Genomic DNA, 18,183 nt, shown 5'->3' with positions numbered 1-18,183 from the left:
CATAACCTTAGAGTGCTGTGGTGAGGATGCGATCAAGGGATGTACAGATCATTGATGATCCTGGGAGTATGGAAAAGGGGAGGATACTTCCACCTGGGGGAGGAGGAGGAGAGGTGAAAGAAGTTAACATGTAAAGTTGGAGTTTGCTGGGTACAGCGAACAGCAAGGTAGAAAAGCATGAAAGTTTGCAGCATTTTGTGGCGAAGAGACGGTATCTGGTGAGGGCAGTACAGAGGGAACCTGGAGAAACCCTGGTTCAAGGCAGGAGAGCTAAGTTGGATGCAGATCTGGAGGACCTCAGTTTGTACCTTGTCTTCAACCAGTAGGAACGTCTCAGGAAGGGTTTTCTGCTACAGCAAAAAGCTTGACGTGCTCCGTGCCTTTTAGCCCTCAATTGATGAGTCCTTGAGCACACAGGCTCTAGAACTGGACTACTTAGATTGAAATTCAAGCTCTACCATTTCCTGGAGCCCTGGTGGCAAAGCAGGTAAGAGCTCGGCTGCTAACCAAAAGGTTGGCAGTTGGAATCCACCAGCCGTTACGAGCTGTATCACTTCCGGCAAAGTACATAATCTCTATATGTAGAAATTATGAGTGCCTTTTTTTTTTTTTACCTGTACCTATATATGAGTACCTATGAGTCGGAATCGACTCAACGGCAATAGGTTTTTTTATATGTGGAAATAATAACAGTACCTATTTCACCTGTACCTATATATGAGTACCTACGAGTCAGAATCGACTCAACGGCAATAGGTTTTTTTATATGTGGAAATAATAACAGTACCTATTTCACTGGATTGTTTTAAGGATTGAGTTGATACCTGTAAAGCTGTTGTCATATCTGTAAGTTTATATATAAATGTTTCCAACCCCCAAAGACAAATAAAGATTAGATTTATAAAGATATTGATAATAAAAAGCAATAATAATGAAAAAAAAAATGAGGCATTCTACTTATATCAGAACCGGTTTACAAAGGAGTTGTCAGAAGGGAACCCATCCTAAGTTGGGAAACTGCCTGTATACTTGACACACGGTAAGCGCCCAATCAATCTTAGCTATTAGCATTTTATTACATGACAATGGCAATCCCCTTAAGCCATAAACAGTTTTGTTAACTTTAGTCCATTTAAACTAGGGCTTTAGGGCCTTCCCTGTGTGTATATTTATTGCTATGTAGCTTTAAAAAATCAATGTCTTTTGCACAACACATTTTGTCAGGCAGAGGAAGAAAGATCGATCATTGGGCAGTGGTTTTAGGCCCTCAACTGAAATTTTGCAGAGGGGAAATACCTGGGCTTCCCTTGTCACTCTTTTTGCAATAAGCAGACATGTCTCCTCTAGTCTTGATCTCTGTCTGACTCATGGCTACCCTGAACTCCTTCCTAGTCAGGTTCTGTGCTACTTTCAGGGGTTCCTACAGTGAGCAAGCCCTGTTCCCACCCTCACTGAGCTCAGCACTTCAGTCAAGTGGAGGAGATAGTAAACACGCGATTATACCACAGGGTGGCAAGTGCTGTGAGCGCAGGGGGTGAAAGATGCTGTGGGCACACAGAAGGCAATACTGAGAGAGGAGGCTGGAGGGGCCAGCAAGGGGTATGTCCTTGCTGAGGAAATAAACGTTATCTTTATAAAGCATGGAGCCCTGGTGGTGCAGTGGTTAAGACCTATGGCTGCTAACCAAAAGGTTGGCAGTTCAAATCCACCAGCCACTTCTTGGAAACCCTATGGGGCAATTCTACTCTGTCCTGTAGGGTTGCTATGAGTCAGAATCGACTCAACGGCAACGGATTTGGTTTTGGTTTTTATAAAGCAGGGAGCCCTGGTGGTACAGTGGTTAAGAGCTCAGACTGCTAACCAAAAGATTGGCAGTTTGAATCCACCAACCGCTCCTTGGAAACCCTTTGGGGCACTGCTACTGTGTCCTACAGAGTCGTTTTGAGTCGGAATTGACTCGACCTCAGTGGGTTTGGTTTGGTGATAGTTTTCTAAAAAAAAAAAAAAAGTCAGAAATTCAAAATGAAACTTCAAACATAGTGTTCCTTACTTTGGGTGTCCTTGAAAAAACACTGCATATTTTTTTTATAACTGGGATAGAACATTCTTGAGCTCTTCTTGGCCCCCAGAAAAGTGCTTAACACAGCCATGTGGGTGCCCTGCAGGCTGAAACTGCCCACAAGGGCAAGAAGTTGCAGTTCAAATGAGCATTGCCAGAGGGCAGTAGGTGGCTATAAAAAATCAAAACCAACCCCCGTGGCGTTGAGTCGATTCCCACTCATAGCGACCCTATAGGACAGGGTAAAACTGCCCCACAGAGTTTCCAAAGAGCGCCTGGCGGATTCGAACTCCCGCGGGAGCTATAGAAGAGTTTAAAATAGAGGAGTGATGGGATCTCTCTGGCTGCCCGGAAAAAACGACTTGGGGGCGGGGAGGGGCAAGTCGAGACTAGAGTCAGGAGGCCAATTAGAAGGAGGCTGTTGCAAAAATATAGGTCATCTTGGTTTCCCCTTTCTCTCATCTCTCAATCTATTTTTTTAAGTTTTCCAAGCTCCCCACAAGGTCCAACACAAGAGCCAGCAAGGCGGTGCCAACACCCACTAGCACAGCAGCATAGTGATTGAATGTTTGTTGATTTGAATTGGTCTTCTAATGACATTTCAACTCCCCCAGGTTCTGGCTAATTATTCTCCAAATACTCCAGTGGGAGGAGGCTTTTTTTTTTTTTTTTAAACCGTCAAGGGACAATTTGTCTCATTAAGTAGTATTTCTGTTGCTTCTGGGGCTTATCCAATCACAGAGCAGAAATATGACTCAGCCTTTAGCACTGTGAGATTAGCTCAATTTTACTGCATCTTTTTGCCCTTAAATTGCCATTTAGCTTGTTAAGCCTTTTTCTCAGGCCCTAAAGGGCAGGAATTAAGATTGTTTTTGTTGTTGTGCCTTCGAGTAGATTCCAACTCATAGTGACGCTGTAGGACAGAGTAGAACTGCCCCACACAGTTTCCTAGGCTGTAAGCTTTAAGGGAGCAGATTGCCAGGTCTTTACTCTTGCGGGGCAGCTGGTTGGTATGAACTGCCAACCTTTTGGTTGGCAGCTGAGTGCTTAACCATTTTGCCACAAGGGTTCCTCTTGAAACTAAAAATGACCATTGAAAATCTCAGTGACTTACACCCTGGGTTCAAATCCTGACCCCAACACTTAGTAACTGGGAGACTTTGGGAAAACTTTAAACTCTCTGGTTTGGAAAACTGGCAATAATAATACTCACCTCTCAAGGTATGTGAGGATTCAATGTGATAATACATGTAAAGGACTTCAAATTGAACCTGAAGGCCATGATTTCTTAGAAACAATACTGAAAATGCAAGTGATAAAAGAAAAAAAATAAGTTGGTCTTAATCAAAATTTAAAACGTGATTCAAGACAACATTTAGAAAGTGAAAAGTAAACCCACTGACTGGGAGAAAAAAAATTGCAAATCGTATATCTGATAAGAGACATATCCAGTACAAAAAACTTACAACTCAATAATAAAAAGACAAATAACCCAATTTTAAAATTGGCAAAGGATCTAAATAGACATTTCTCCAAAGAAGATTACAAGTGGCCAACAAGCATATGAAAAGATGCTGAACACCATTAGACATTAGGAAAATGAGAAGCCACAATGAGATACCATTTCTCACCTGCTAGAATGACTATGATCAATAAGACAGACAATAACAGGTGTTGGTGAGAATATGGAGAAACCAGAACACTTACGCATTGCTGGTGGAAATGTAAAATGATGCAGTCACCTTGGAAAACAGTTTGGCAGTTTCTTAAAAAGTTAAATATAGACAGGATCCAGCAATTCCACTCCGAGGTATATTTCCAAGATAAATGAAAAAATATGTCCACACAAATATTTCTGAACAAATCCTCACAGCACTATTACTTAAAATAGCCAAATGGTGGAAACAATCCAGATTTCCATCAACTGGTGAATGGATAAAAAAAAGTGGGCTATCCATACAGTGGAATACTACTCAGCAATAAACAGGAATAAAGTACTGATACATGCTACAACATGGATGAACCCCAAAAACACTGTATTCACTGAAAGAAGCCAATCACAAAAGAACACATATTGTACGATTATATATCTGTGAAATGTCCAGAAAAGGCAAATCTATAGATAGAAAAAGTAGATTAGTGGCTGCCTTGCGCTGAGGTGGGAATGGGGAGTGACTGTGAATGGGTACAAGGAAATGGTCTAAAGTTGATTGTAGTGATGGTTGCACACTCTGTAAATATTCTAAAATTTATTGAATTGTACACTTAAAACTGACTCAGGTTATGGTATATAAATTATATCCCCCAAAAGAACTTGGTATACAGTGACCATAAACCTGAAATATTATTGCTATATATAAAGTCTTTTCTCAAGGACATAAAATAAAATTTATATTTAAAATTTCATGTTAAGGGTCCTCTATTTTTGAGAGGTCTGGACCTTTTACAGACATTTATATATATTTTTAATTTTTTTATTTTTATTGCGCTTTAAGTGAAAGTTTACAAATCATCAGTCTCTCATACAAAAATTTGTATACACCTTGCTATATACTCCTAGTTGCTCTTCCCCTAATGAGACAGCACACTCCTTCTCTCCACCCTGTATTCCTCATGTCTATTCAGCCAGCTTCTGTCCCCCTCTGCCTTCTCATCTCACCTCCAGACAGGAGCTGCCCACATAGTCTCAAGAGTCTACCTGAGCCAAGAACCTCACTCCTCGCCAGTATCATTTTCTATCTTATAGTCCAGTTGAATCCCTGTCTGAAGAGTTGGCTTCAGGACTGGTTCCTGTCTTGGGCTAACAAAAGGTCTGGGGACCATGACCTCCAGGGCCATTTGTATATTATATAACGATAATATTTAAGGTTTATTGCTCATTTTTGAGATATAACATAAAAAAATTTTTTTAACATACATACCATAAAATCCACCAGTTTTAAGTATACAAGTGAATTAATTTTAATATATTTACAGAGCGTACAATTTTAGAAACTGGGAGCCCTGGTGGCACAGTGGTTAAGTGTTTGGCTGCAAACCAAAAGGCTGGCAGTTTCGGATCCACCAGCCACTCCTTGGAAACCCTATGGGGCAGTTCTAGTCTGTCTTATAGGGTTGATATGAGTTGGAATCGACTCCACAGCAACGGGTTTATGAGTTTTATAAGAAGTCTAATATAAACAACAGGTATATTCTAACAAGACTATTAACCCACTAGTAATAAATTTCAACTTTCCAAAACAACCAACGCCCCTTTTCATTTGCCCAAAACACTTCTATTCTATTAGAGGGTCCAGTCGGTACATCTTCAAGTCTAGGTGAAGCCCCTTGAGAGGCAAACATGCACAATAGTAAAAGCATCTTCCATTGTTTGAGTAACTTTGTGTGCCTGACAGTAGACATATCCTCAGTCACACCTATCATTTCCTCACAATGTTTAAGCCATCATTGTAGTCCTTCTGTCTTCTTTCATTCTTTCAAATAAACCTTATTGAGCATCTACTATATGTCCAACACTGTGCTCCGGCAAGAAAGAGGGCACTTCAGCCGTGCAAAGATGTGGAGTTATATAGAATTCAACAGATACCTTCAAACAAGACTGAAGAGTTGATGTGGCTGGAGTGTCGAGTATGGGAGGATAGCAGTGAGAGATTATTAGTAAGGTAGACAAGGGACAAGTTATGGAGGATTTAAGGTATGTCTCCCTAAGAGATTTGGAAATTATCCTGAAAGTGATGCTCAAGATTTTAAAGCAGGCTAGCATCCAAACGCAACTCCAGGATTCCCACATGAGGGGCTTTGATGAAGCTGCTCAAGGTCTTGCCTTGAAGCTGAATTTGACAGGCAGAATTCTTTCACTCAGGTTGTGTTTATTTGCCACCACCACCCCAAGCCTCTCCTTGTCACCTCCACTGCTACTGTCCTGATCAGAATTGCATTTTAATATGCCCACCTGGTAAGCAATAAGGAGGTAGATTGCAGTTGGAGAGGGTGGACTAGAGGCAAGGACATCAATCAGATAAGAAGATCAAGTTAGACAACCTACACTTGCACCCAGGCAGCATAATTGGAATGACAATAAGGAGACAGGTAATGTCACTTATGTCATTGACGAACAAGTGAAGTTCAAACATAAGTCTCCATGGTTTCACTTCGATCTGACGTCTTAATGTCAAAGAAAATAACAACGAACATTCATGCTGGAACTACACTCATTCATCAATGACTGAGCAACTTCTTTGCTGAATCAGAGAGTAGTCAAGCATTTATTCATGGCCTCATTTTGGCAAATCATGGTTGAATTATAACCCTAGGTTGGCTATGGATACAAGAGGTGGACAGAACTCAATGAAAGCATTCTGCGAGAAATCAATTGGCTATATGGAATTTATAATAAAGAACATTGTATATTTTATTATCATTTGTAGATTATGTGATATACATCCTTTATGTCAATAAGTTATAATAAATTTTTGTACGTATATACGCATGATTCTCTCCCATCCTACCCTTCCACAAGCTGGTTGTTAAACGTTTGCCAACACTGGGTTTAGAGAATGTAGTGAGGTGGAATGTCCACAAGCTTTAGGGCCAAACAGGTAAATAGGTGCTTGAATTTCAGAGTTGTACCTTTCTGTGTTATCTTCAGGAAATTACTTAGGCTCTCTAAGCCCTTTTATTCTGAAAAATTAAGAAGAATTTGCATAGCAAGGAGTGTTGTGAGATGGATAACATATGTAAGAGGCTCTGGTACAATCTAGATGCTGGGCGATTGTGACCTTTCTCCTCCTCTTCCACCTGCCAACCCCTCTAAGTTTTCTTTCTTTTTCTGGAGATCCACAAGCTTTTGGACTACATGGCAGTGAAGGGATGGATGAATGAATGGATGTCTTCCTTTGATTCCATGATAAACCACTCAAATTAGTCATTTAAGGATCCGCAGAGGCTTAGAATCCTCACTTGTTCAGAATTTAGAAATTTCTCACATTATATTACTAATGTTCATGGGACATAGCTTACACTACTTTTAATTTTCATTTATTTTCTTCAGAGTTATTTTGGGACGAAACTTGAAAGGAAAATCATTAGAGTACTCTTCCTCCCCCTGCTGGCCAGGATATAATCTAGCAATATTATATGGGACAATATTGAACAAGGGGGAAAGCCTGGCGGTGTAGTTCAGAGCTACGGCCGCTAATCGAATGCTCAGCAGTTTGAGTCCACCAGGCGCTCCTTGGAAACCCTATAAGGCAGTTCTACTCTGTCCTATAGGGTTGCAATGAGTCAGAATCAACTTGACAGCTACGAGTTTGGGGGTTTTTGGTTTTTATATTAAACAAAATACCCAGTTTGCTGGGGCGTCAATTCTGACTCACGACTACACCATGTGTGTCAAAGTAGAAATGTGTTCCACAGGGTTTTCAATGGCTGAGTCTTCAGAGATAGATTAATCACCAGGCCTTTCTTTGGAGGCACCTCTGGGTGGATTAGAACTGCCAACCTTTCAGTTAGCAACCAAGCATGTTAACCATTGGTACCCAGTGAACAAAATTACCAAATGTCAAAACCAGAAGGAAACTCAATCGATTCCACAAACTGGCTACTCACACACAAACTTAGGCCTACAGATGACTTGTGTGTGGCCTACATAGTTTTTAAAACAAATAAAAAATAAAACTTTGAATTAGTTGCCAACATCAGACGTTCATATTTTTGTGCTTTCTAAAAAAAAAAACCTAGAAGTTCTTACCCCGTTGGGCCCACCATCCTTCATGGCACCAATCCAGAGCTAGCGTTTCCTGCTCCCTTGGACAGGGCTTTTACTCTCTGCTTTGTCACAGTCCCCTTTCAGTACTCTTCGCTTATGTTACCTGCTCAGCTCCTGCTTGTGAGTTTGCAGCCCAAAGCTCTCTTCATCTATCATTGTATAAACTGAAGCCCAAATATGTTGAGATTCATATCACCTACTTAGCAGCAAAGCAGATAATAAAATTTGAGTCTTCTAAATTCCAGTCAATATATGTTTGTTGATTTCATTTATTTATCAAGCAAATGTTTGATGGCCTAATGTGTACCAGGCACATAGTGAGTGCTGAAGAGATGAAGTATATGTGATAAAAATGGTCTTTGTCTTCAGAGTTTACTGCTAGTGGGAAAAGCAGACAGGTTTTTACAAGAAATATGATGAAGAGTGGAGGGAGGAAGCGGGCTGTCTCATTAGGAGGAGAGTAATTGGGAGTATGTAGCAAGGTATATATAAATTTTTACGTGACAGACTGACTTGATTTGTAAACTTTTACCTAAAGCACAATAAAAATTATATAAAAAAAAAAGATGACAGTGATGAAAGTCCTGCTCCTCAGCTGCTTGAAGTTCAGCATCATGGTGGATATAGTATAAATAGCATTAAGATTTGCTGAATAATGTCCTTGAACCCTAGGGTCCGTATTTAATCAACATTCATTGGGCATGAGTGTTAAGCTTTGGGAAAACAGAAGTAAACAAAGCAGGTGTTAGTCTTCCATGAATATTCTCTGAAATAGTCATTGTCACCCTTTTCCCTGTTCCTAACTGTGGAATTACCATCTGTAATCAATGTCAGGTCAAGTAAGAAATCAGGATCGGTAGTAGTTCACAACAAGGTTAAAGGATGACTATGTCTCACACGGTTGGGACATGTTATCAGGAGCGATCAGTCCCTGGAGAAGGACATCATGCTTGGTAAAGTAGAGGGTCAGCGAAAAAGAGGATGACCCTCAATGAGATAGACTGACAGAGTGGCTGCAACAATGGTGTCATGGATTGAATTATGTCCCCCCCAAAAAATGTGTGTATCAGTTGGGCTGGGCCATGATTCCCGGTTTTGTGTGATTTTCCTATATGTTGTAAATCCTGCCTCTATGATGTTAATGAGGGAGGATGGGCAGCAGCTGTGTTAGTGAGGCAGGTTTGGATTGTGTCTTGAGGCAATCTCTTGAGACATAAAAGAAAAAAGGGAGCAGAGATGGGGGGACCTCATACTACCAAGAAAGCAGTGTCAGAAACAGAGCATGTCCTTTGAACCTGAGGTTCTTGTGCTGAGATGCTCCCAGACCAAGGGAAGATTGATGCATCACAAGGACCTTCCTCCAGAGCCAACAGAGAAAGCCCCCCGCCCCCGGAGTCCCCCTGAGTTTGGACTTGTAACCTACTAGGCTGTGAGAGAATAAACTTCTCTTTGTTAAAGCTATCCACTTGTGGTATTTCTGTTATTTGCAGCACTAGATGACTAAGACAAATGGACTCAAGCAAAGCAACGATTGTGAGGATGGCGCAGGACCAGGCAGTGTTTCCTTCTGTTGTGCGTAGGGTCGCTATGAGTCAGAATCGACTTGATGACACCTAACAACAACAACAACAACATGGTTAAAGGAGGTGGGCAGTAGCTGCAGAGCAAGCAACTTCTCTGCAGAAATTGGAGTCAGACATGAGCTTGAGTAACGGGAATAAGGGATTAAAGCTAAACTAAGAAGAGAGTAGAAAGCAATCTTGGTCAGCAATTTATGATACCATATTACGAAAGAAGAAGAGATTACCTCTGTATCTAACTCATAAACATTACTCAAAATGGTCCTTTTGAAATCCGGGCTCTTTGGAGAAGTGGCTGATTTCAGATGTGAGGCAGAAAAAAAAAGTCCAAGTTCAGCCTAAGGCACCTTATTGGGCCAGAAAGCAAGGAAACATTCAGAGACTAGTGATGGTTATGGCAAAAGGATTCAGGACTCTTGAAGATAACTGATGATAATAGATTTTAACTTCTTGAATAAAGCAAACTCCATGAATCTATAGTGATGAAGGGGAAGGAAGAAAAAGGGAGTAAGGACAGGGAAGAAGACAGTGACTTTCTTGAGAGAAGAATGTCCAGAAAATAAATGAACAATAAATGACAGAACTGGAAATCACCATTTTGCAACCCCCAATGTAATATTTCAGACAGCAATCATCAAGAGATGCTAAAACCACTGGGTAAAAGGTTAATGATGCTGCCAAAGTATCACCCCACAAATGACAATGGAGAGATTTGCTAGTCACCCAATTAACCAAGTGTCACCGCTAGTAGCGGACAAACCGACATTGTATGCCTCCGGACTTGATGCACAGTAAGTACACAACAACTCCTATAAATATTCAAGCCACTAGACTCAACTTTATAGGAAATATAGAAACTAGTCAGCATGAAGAAACAATCAGACAAATCCAGAATGTGGGACATTCTAATTTGAACTCTTCAAAAATGTTACAAGAGGATGGGGGGACCGTTCTTAAATTTAAAAATGATCAGAGACATGCCATAACCAAATGCTACATGTGAATCTTGACTGGATTCTACAATGGTGAGAAAATAGCTATCAACGACATTCTTGAAACAACATGAGGAAATCTGAACAAGTACTGGGAATTAGATGTTATAAAGTCACTTATTTTGCTAAGTGATAAAGTTTTGTGGTTAGCTGAAGAATGCCATTATTTTTACAGATGGATTCTGGGGCAAAGTGTCATGATTACTAACAAATGGTTCAATTAAAGGGGGGCCAAGATGGTGGACTAGGTGGACACTACCGCGGATCCCTCTTGCAACAAAGACTTGGAAAAACAAGTGAATCGATCACATACACAACAATCTATGAACTCTGAACAACAAACACAGACTTAGAGACGGAAAACGAACAAATATGGGCAGACAGCGACCGTTTTCAGAATTAGGAGCCAGCATACCAGGCAGGTGACCTTCGGAGCCCGATCTGGGGCAGAGCCCAGGGGGGCAGAAGGCACAGACAAGGGGCCCAGCCCTACCCCCCCGAACCCATCCCGGGAGGAAGTCTAGCTGGTTGGCGTGGGCGGCGTAGCGGCGCAGTCGGTGGGAGAAGCACCCGGGAGGCAGTGACTGATCTTGGAGCGGGGAGAGCAGCGTCCCAGCCGGGGAGCCGTCCCGCCGGGAGTTTGGCGGGAAGCGGACGTGGCGTGAGCGGGGGGATCAGCTATATTTCCCTAAAGTGACCCGGGGCAGGGCCCACACGTTCGTGGGGGTGACGCCCACCCAGTTCGCGCCTGCGGTGCAGCGCACCGGAGGGAGAAGTCCCCGGGAGGAAGTGACTGGTCTTGGAGCGGGGAGAGCAGCGTCCCAGCCGGGGAGCCTTCCTGCTGGGATTTTGGCTAAAGCGGGCAGGGTGTGAGCACGGGGATCAGTTATATTCCCCTGAATTGACCCAGAGGGCGGGCCCACCTGGTTGTGCAGGTGACGCCCACCCAGTTCGCGCGAGCAGTGCGGTGCACCGGAGGGAGAAGTCCCTGGGAAGTGACTGGTCTCCGAGTGGGGAAAGCAGCGTCCCAGCCGGGGAGCCATCCCGCTGGGATTTGGGCGCGCGCAGGCGGGGCGTGAGCGCGGGGTCCAATTATATTCCCCTGAATAGACCCAGGGGGCAGGCCCACCCGTTCGTGTGGGAGACTCCCACACAGTTCGCGCAAGCGGTGCGGCGCACCGGGGGGAGAAGTCTCCGGGAGGAAGTGACTGGTCTCGGAGCGGGGAGAGTAGCGTCCCAGCCGGGGAGCCGTCCCGCCGGGAATTTGGAGGACGGGGGCGGAGCGTAAACGCGGGGATCAGCTCTATATTCTGTGGTGCTACACTCCTAGCTCTCTGATCCCTCCCCCACCCTCCCCAGGCGGCTCCATTAACATCCGAATAGCCTGAGCCAGAGGGAGAATTCAGATAGGGATCTGACTGCATTTTTTTTTTTAGCTGATTACCTGGAAAATCTAGTTTCCCAGTGATGGCTCGGAGACAGCAGTCCATATCAAACCACATAAAGAAACAGACCATGACAGCTTCTCCAACCCCCCAAACAAAAGAATCAAAATCTTTCCCAAATGAAGATACAATCCTGCAATTATCACATACACAATACAAAAAACTAATTTACAGAATGCTTAAAGATATCACAAATGAAATTAGGATAACTGCAGAAAAAGCCAAGGAACACACTGATAAAACTGTTGAAGAACTCAAAAAGATTATTCAAGAACATAGTGGAAAAATTAATAAGTTGCAAGAATCCATAGAGAGACAGCATGTAGAAATCCAAAAGATTAACAATAAAATTACAGAATTAGACAACGCAATAGAAAGTCAGAGGAGCACACTCGAGCAATTAGAATGTAGATTGGGACTTCTGGAGGACCAGGGAATCAACACCAACATAGCTGAAAAAAAATCAGATAAAAGAATTAAAAAAAATGAAGAAACCCTAAGAATCATGTGGGACTCTATCAAGAAGGATAACTTGCAAGTGATCGGAGTCCCAGAACAGGGAGGGGGGACAGAAAACACAGAGAAAATAGTTGAAGAACTCCTGACAGAAAACTTCCCTGACATCATGAAAGACGAAAGGATATCTATCCAAGATGCTCATCGAACCCCATTTAAGATTGATCCAAAAAGAAAAACACCAAGACATATTATCATCAAACTTGCCAAAACCAAAGACAAACAGAAAATTTTAAAAGCAGCCAGGGAGAAAAGAAAGGTTTCCTTCAAGTGAGAATCAATAAGTTCAGACTACTCAGCAGAAACCATGCAGGCAAGAAGGGAATGGGACGACGTATACAGAGCACTGAAGGAGAAAAACTGCCAGCCAAGGATCATATATCCAGCAAAAATCTCTCTGAAATATGAAGGAGAAATTAAGATATTTACAGATAAACACAAGTTTAGAGAATTTGCAAAAACTAAACCAAGACTGCAAGAAATGCGAAAGGAGATTGTTTGGCCTAATGACCAATAATATCAGGTACCAGCACAATACAAGGTCACAAAACAGACCGTCCTGATATCAACGCAACTCAAATAGGCAAAGCACAAAAACAAACAAATTAAGATTAATTCTAAAAAATAAATAAACAAAATAATTCACATAACAGGAAATCATGGAAATCAATAGATAAACGATCACAATAATCAAAAAGAGGGACTAAATATAGGAGGCATTGAACTGCCAGATGGAGAGTGATACAAGGCGATATAGAACGATACAAGTTAGGTTTTTACTTAGAGAAATAGGGGTAAATAATAAGGTAACCACAAAAAGGAATATCAATTTCATAACTCAAGAAAAACGTAACGACTCAACAAACATAAAGTTAAACATTATGAAAATGAGGATCTCACAAGCTACTAAGAAAAACGTCTCAGCACAAAAAAGCATGTGGAAAAATGAAATGGCCAACAACACACATGAAAAGGCATCAAAATGACAGCACTAAAAACTTACTTATCTATAATTACGCTGAATGTAAATGGACTAAATGCACCAATAAAGAGACAGAGAGTCACGGACTGGATAAAGAAACACGATCCATCTATATGCTGCCTACAAGGGACACACCTTAGACTTAGAGACACAAACAAACTAAAACTCAAAGGATGGAAAAAAATATATCAAGCAAATAATAAGCAAAAAAGAAGAGGAGTAGCAATATTAATTTCTGACAAAATAGACTTTAGACTTAAATCCGCCACAAAGGATAAAGAAGGACACTATATAATGATAAAAGGGACAATTGATCAGGAAGACATAACCATATTAAATATTTACGCACCCAATGACAGGGCTGCAAGATACATAAATCAAATTTTAACAGAATTGAAAAGTGAGATAGACACCTCCACATTTATAGTAGGAGACGTCAACACACCACTTTCGGAGAAGGACAGGACATCCAGTAAGAAGCTCAATAGAGACACGGAAGACCTACTTACAACAATCAACCAACTTGACCTCATTGACCTATACAGAACTCTCCACCCAACTGCTGCAAAATATACTTTTTTTTCTAGTGCACATGGAACATTCTCTAGAATAGACCACATATTAGGTCATAAAACAAATCTTTGCAGAATCCAAAACATCGAAATATTACAAAGCATCTTCTCAGACCACAAGGCAATGAAGCTAGAAATCAATAACAGAAACACTAGAGAAATCAAATACTTGGAAAATGAACAATACCCTCCTGAAAAAAGACTGGGTTATAGAAGACATCAAGGAGGGAATAAGGAAATTCTTAGAAAGCAACGAGAATGAAAATATTTCCTATCAAAACCTCTGGGACACAGCAAAAGCAGTGCTCAGAGGCCAATTTATATCGATAAATGCACACATACAAAAAGAAGAAAGAGCCAAAATCAGAGAACTGTCCCTACAACTTGAACAAATAGAAAGTGAGCAACAAAAGAACCCATCAGGCACCAGAAGAAAACAAATAATAAAAATTAGAGCTGAACTAAATGAATTAGAGAACAGGAAAACCATTGAAAGAATTAACAAAGCCAAACGCTGGTTCTTTGAAAAAATTAACAAAATTGATAAACCATTGGCCAGACTGACTAAAGAAATACAGGAAAGGAAACAAATAACCCGAATAAGAAACGAGAAGGACCACATCACAACAGAGCCAAATGAAATTAAAAGAATCATTTCAGATTACTACGTAAAATTGTACTCTAACAAATTCGAAAACCTAGAAGAAATGGATAAATTCTTGGAAAAATACTACCTACCTAAACTAACACATTCAGAAGTAGAACAACTAAATAGACCCATAACAAAAAAAGAGATTGAAACGGTAATCAAAAAACTTCCAACAAAAAAAAGTCCTCGCCCAGACGGCTTCACTGCAGAGTTCTACCAAACCTTCAGAGAAGACTTAACACCATTACTACTGAAGGTATTTCAAAGCATAGAAAAAGACGGAATACTACCCAACTCATTCTATGAAGCTACCATCTCCCTGATACCAAAACCAGGTAAAGACATTACAAAAAAAGAAAATTTTAGACCTATATCCCTCATGAACATAGATGGAAAAATCCTCAACAAAATTCTAGCCAATAGAATCCAACAACACATCAAAAAAATAATTCACCCTGATCAAGTGGGATTTATACCAGGTATGCAAGGCTGGTTTAATATCAGAAAAACCATTAATGTAATCCATCACACAAATAAAACAAAAGATAAAAACCACATGATCTTATCAATTGATGCAGAAAAGGCATTTGACAAAGTTCAACACCCATTTATGATAAAAACTCTTACCAAAATAGGAATTGAAGGAAAATTCCTCAACATAATAAAGGGCATCTATGCAAAGCCAACAGCCAATATCACTCTAAATGGAGAGAGCCTGAAAGCATTTCCCTTGAGAACGGGAACCAGACAAGGATGCCGTTTATCACCGCTCTTATTCAACATCGTACTTGAAGTCCTAGCCAGGGCAATTAGGCTAGACAAAGAAATAAAGGGTATCCAGATTGGCAAGGAGGAAGTAAAGCTATCATTATTTGCAGATGACATGATCGTATACATGGAAAACCCTAAGGAATCCTCCAGAAAACTACTGAAACTAATAGAAGAGTTTGGAAGAGTCTCAGGTTATAAAATAAACATACAAAAATCACTTGGATTCCTCTACATCAACAAAAAGAACACCGAAGAGGAAATAACCAAATCAATACCATTCACAGTAGCCCCCAAGAAGATAAAATACTTAGGAATAAATCTTACCAAGGATGTAAAAGACCTATACAAAGAAAACTATAAAACTCTGCTACAAGAAATTCAAAAGGACATACTTAAGTGGAAAAACATACCCTGCTCATGGATAGGAAGACTTAACATAGTAAAAATGTCTATTCTACCAAAAGCCATCTATACATATAATGCACTTCCAATCCAAATACCAATGTCATATTTTAAGGGCATAGAGAAACAAATCACTTATTTCATATGGAAGGGAAAGAACCCCCAGATGAGCAAAGCATTACTGAAAAAGAAGAAGAAATTGGGAGGCCTCACTCTACCTGATTTCAGAACCTATTATACAGCTACAGTAGTCAAAACAGCCTGGTACTGGTACAACAACAGGCACATAGACCAATGGAACAGAATTGAGAACCCAGATATAAATCCATCCACCTATGAGCAGCTGATATTTGACAAAGGACCAGTGTCAGTCAATTGGGGAAATGATAGTCTTTTTAACAAATGGTGCTGGCATAACTGGATATCCATTTGCAAAAGAATGAAACAGGACCCATACTTCACACCATGCACAAAAACTAACTCCAAGTGGATCAAAGACCTAAACATAAAGACTAAAACGATAAAGATCATGGAAGAAAAAATTGGGACAACCCTAGGAGCCCTAATACAAGGCATAAACAGAATACAAAACATTACCAAAAATGATGAAGAGAAACCAGATAACTGGGAGCTCCTAAAAATCAAACACCTATGCTCATCTAAAGACTTCACCAAAAGAGTAAAAAGACCACCTACAGACTGGGAAAGAATTTTCAGCTATGACATCTCCGACCAGCGCCTGATCTCTAAAATCTACATGATTCTGTCAAAACTCAACCACAAAAAGACAAACAACCCAATCAAGAAGTGGGCAAAGGATATGAACACACATTTCACTAAAGAAGATATTCAGGCAGCCAACAGATACATGAGAAAATGCTCCCGATCATTAGCCATTAGAGAAATGCAAATTAAAACTACGATGAGATTCCATCTCACACCAACTAGACTGGCATTAGTCCAAAAAACACAAAATAATAAATGTTGGAGAGGCTGCGGAGAGATTGGAACTCTCATACACTGCTGGTGGGATTGTAAAATGGTACAACCACTTTGGAAATCCATCTGGCGTTATCTTAAACAGTTAGAAATAGAACTACCATACAACCCAGAAATCCCACTCCTCGGAATATACCCTAGAGATACAAGAATCTTCACACAAACAGATATATGCACACCCATGTTTATTGCAGCTCTGTTTACAATAGCAAAAAGCTGGAAGCAACCAAGATGTCCGTCAACGGATGAATGGTTAAATAAATTGTGGTATATTCACACAATGGAATACTACGCATCGATAAAGAACAGTGACGAATCTCTGAAACATTTCATAACATGGAGGAACCTGGAAGGCATTATGCTGAGCGAAATGAGTCAGAGGCAAAAGGACAAACATTGTATAAGACTACTATTATAAGATCTTGAGAAATAGAAAAAACGGAGAACACATACTTTTGTGGTTACAAAGCGGGGAGGGAGGGAGGGAGAGGGTTTTATATTGATCAATCAGTAGATAAGAACTGCTTTGGGTGAAGGGAAAGACAACACTCAATACAAGGAAGGTCAGCCTAATTGGACTGGACTAAAAGCAAAGAGGTTTCTGGGATAAAATGAAAGCTTCAAAGCTCAGCGGAGCAGGGGCTGGGGGCTGGGGAACTTGGTTTGAGGGGACTTCTAAGTCAATGGGCAATATAATTCTATTATGAAAACATTCTGCATCCCACTTTGAATTGTGGCGCCTGGGGTCCTAAATGCCAACAAGCGGCCATCTAAGATACATCAATTGGTCTCAACCCACCTGGAGCAAAGGCAAAGGAAAAACACCAAGGTCACACGACAACTAAGAACTCAAGAGACAGAAAGGGCCACATGAACCAGAGACCTACATTATCCTGAGACCAGAAGAACTAGTTGGTACCCAGCCACAATCGATGTCTGCCCTGTCAGGGAGCACAACAGACAACTCCTGAGGGAGCAGGAGACCAATGGGATACAGACCCCAAATTCTCATAAAAAGACCATACGTAATGGTATGACTGCGACTAGAGGAATCCCAGAGACAATGCTCCCCAGAACTTCTGATGCCACAGGACAGGAACCATCCCCGAAGACAACTCATCAGGCATGAAAAGGACTGGTCAGTGGGGGGGAGAGAGATGCTGATGAAGAGTGAGCTAATTAAATCAGGTGGACACTGGAGAGTGTGTAGGCAACTCTTGACTGGAGGGGGGATGGGAAGATAGAGAGAGAGGGAAGATGGTAAAATTGGCACAAAATGAGAGACTGAAAGGGCTGACTCAATAGGGGGAGAGCAAGTGGGAGAAGGGAGTAAGATGAATGTAAACCTACATGTGACAGACTGATTGGAATGGTAAATGTTCACTTGAAGCTTAATAAAAATTAATTAAAAAAAAATGGTTCAATTAAAAAATTACTTACAGATAATGT

The sequence above is a fragment of the Elephas maximus genome, chromosome 7 (assembly GCF_024166365.1).
Source record: "Elephas maximus indicus isolate mEleMax1 chromosome 7, mEleMax1 primary haplotype, whole genome shotgun sequence".
Lineage (NCBI taxonomy): Eukaryota > Metazoa > Chordata > Mammalia > Proboscidea > Elephantidae > Elephas > Elephas maximus.
The sequence above is the reverse complement of the archived record's forward strand: the minus strand, read 5'-3'. Positions refer to the sequence as shown.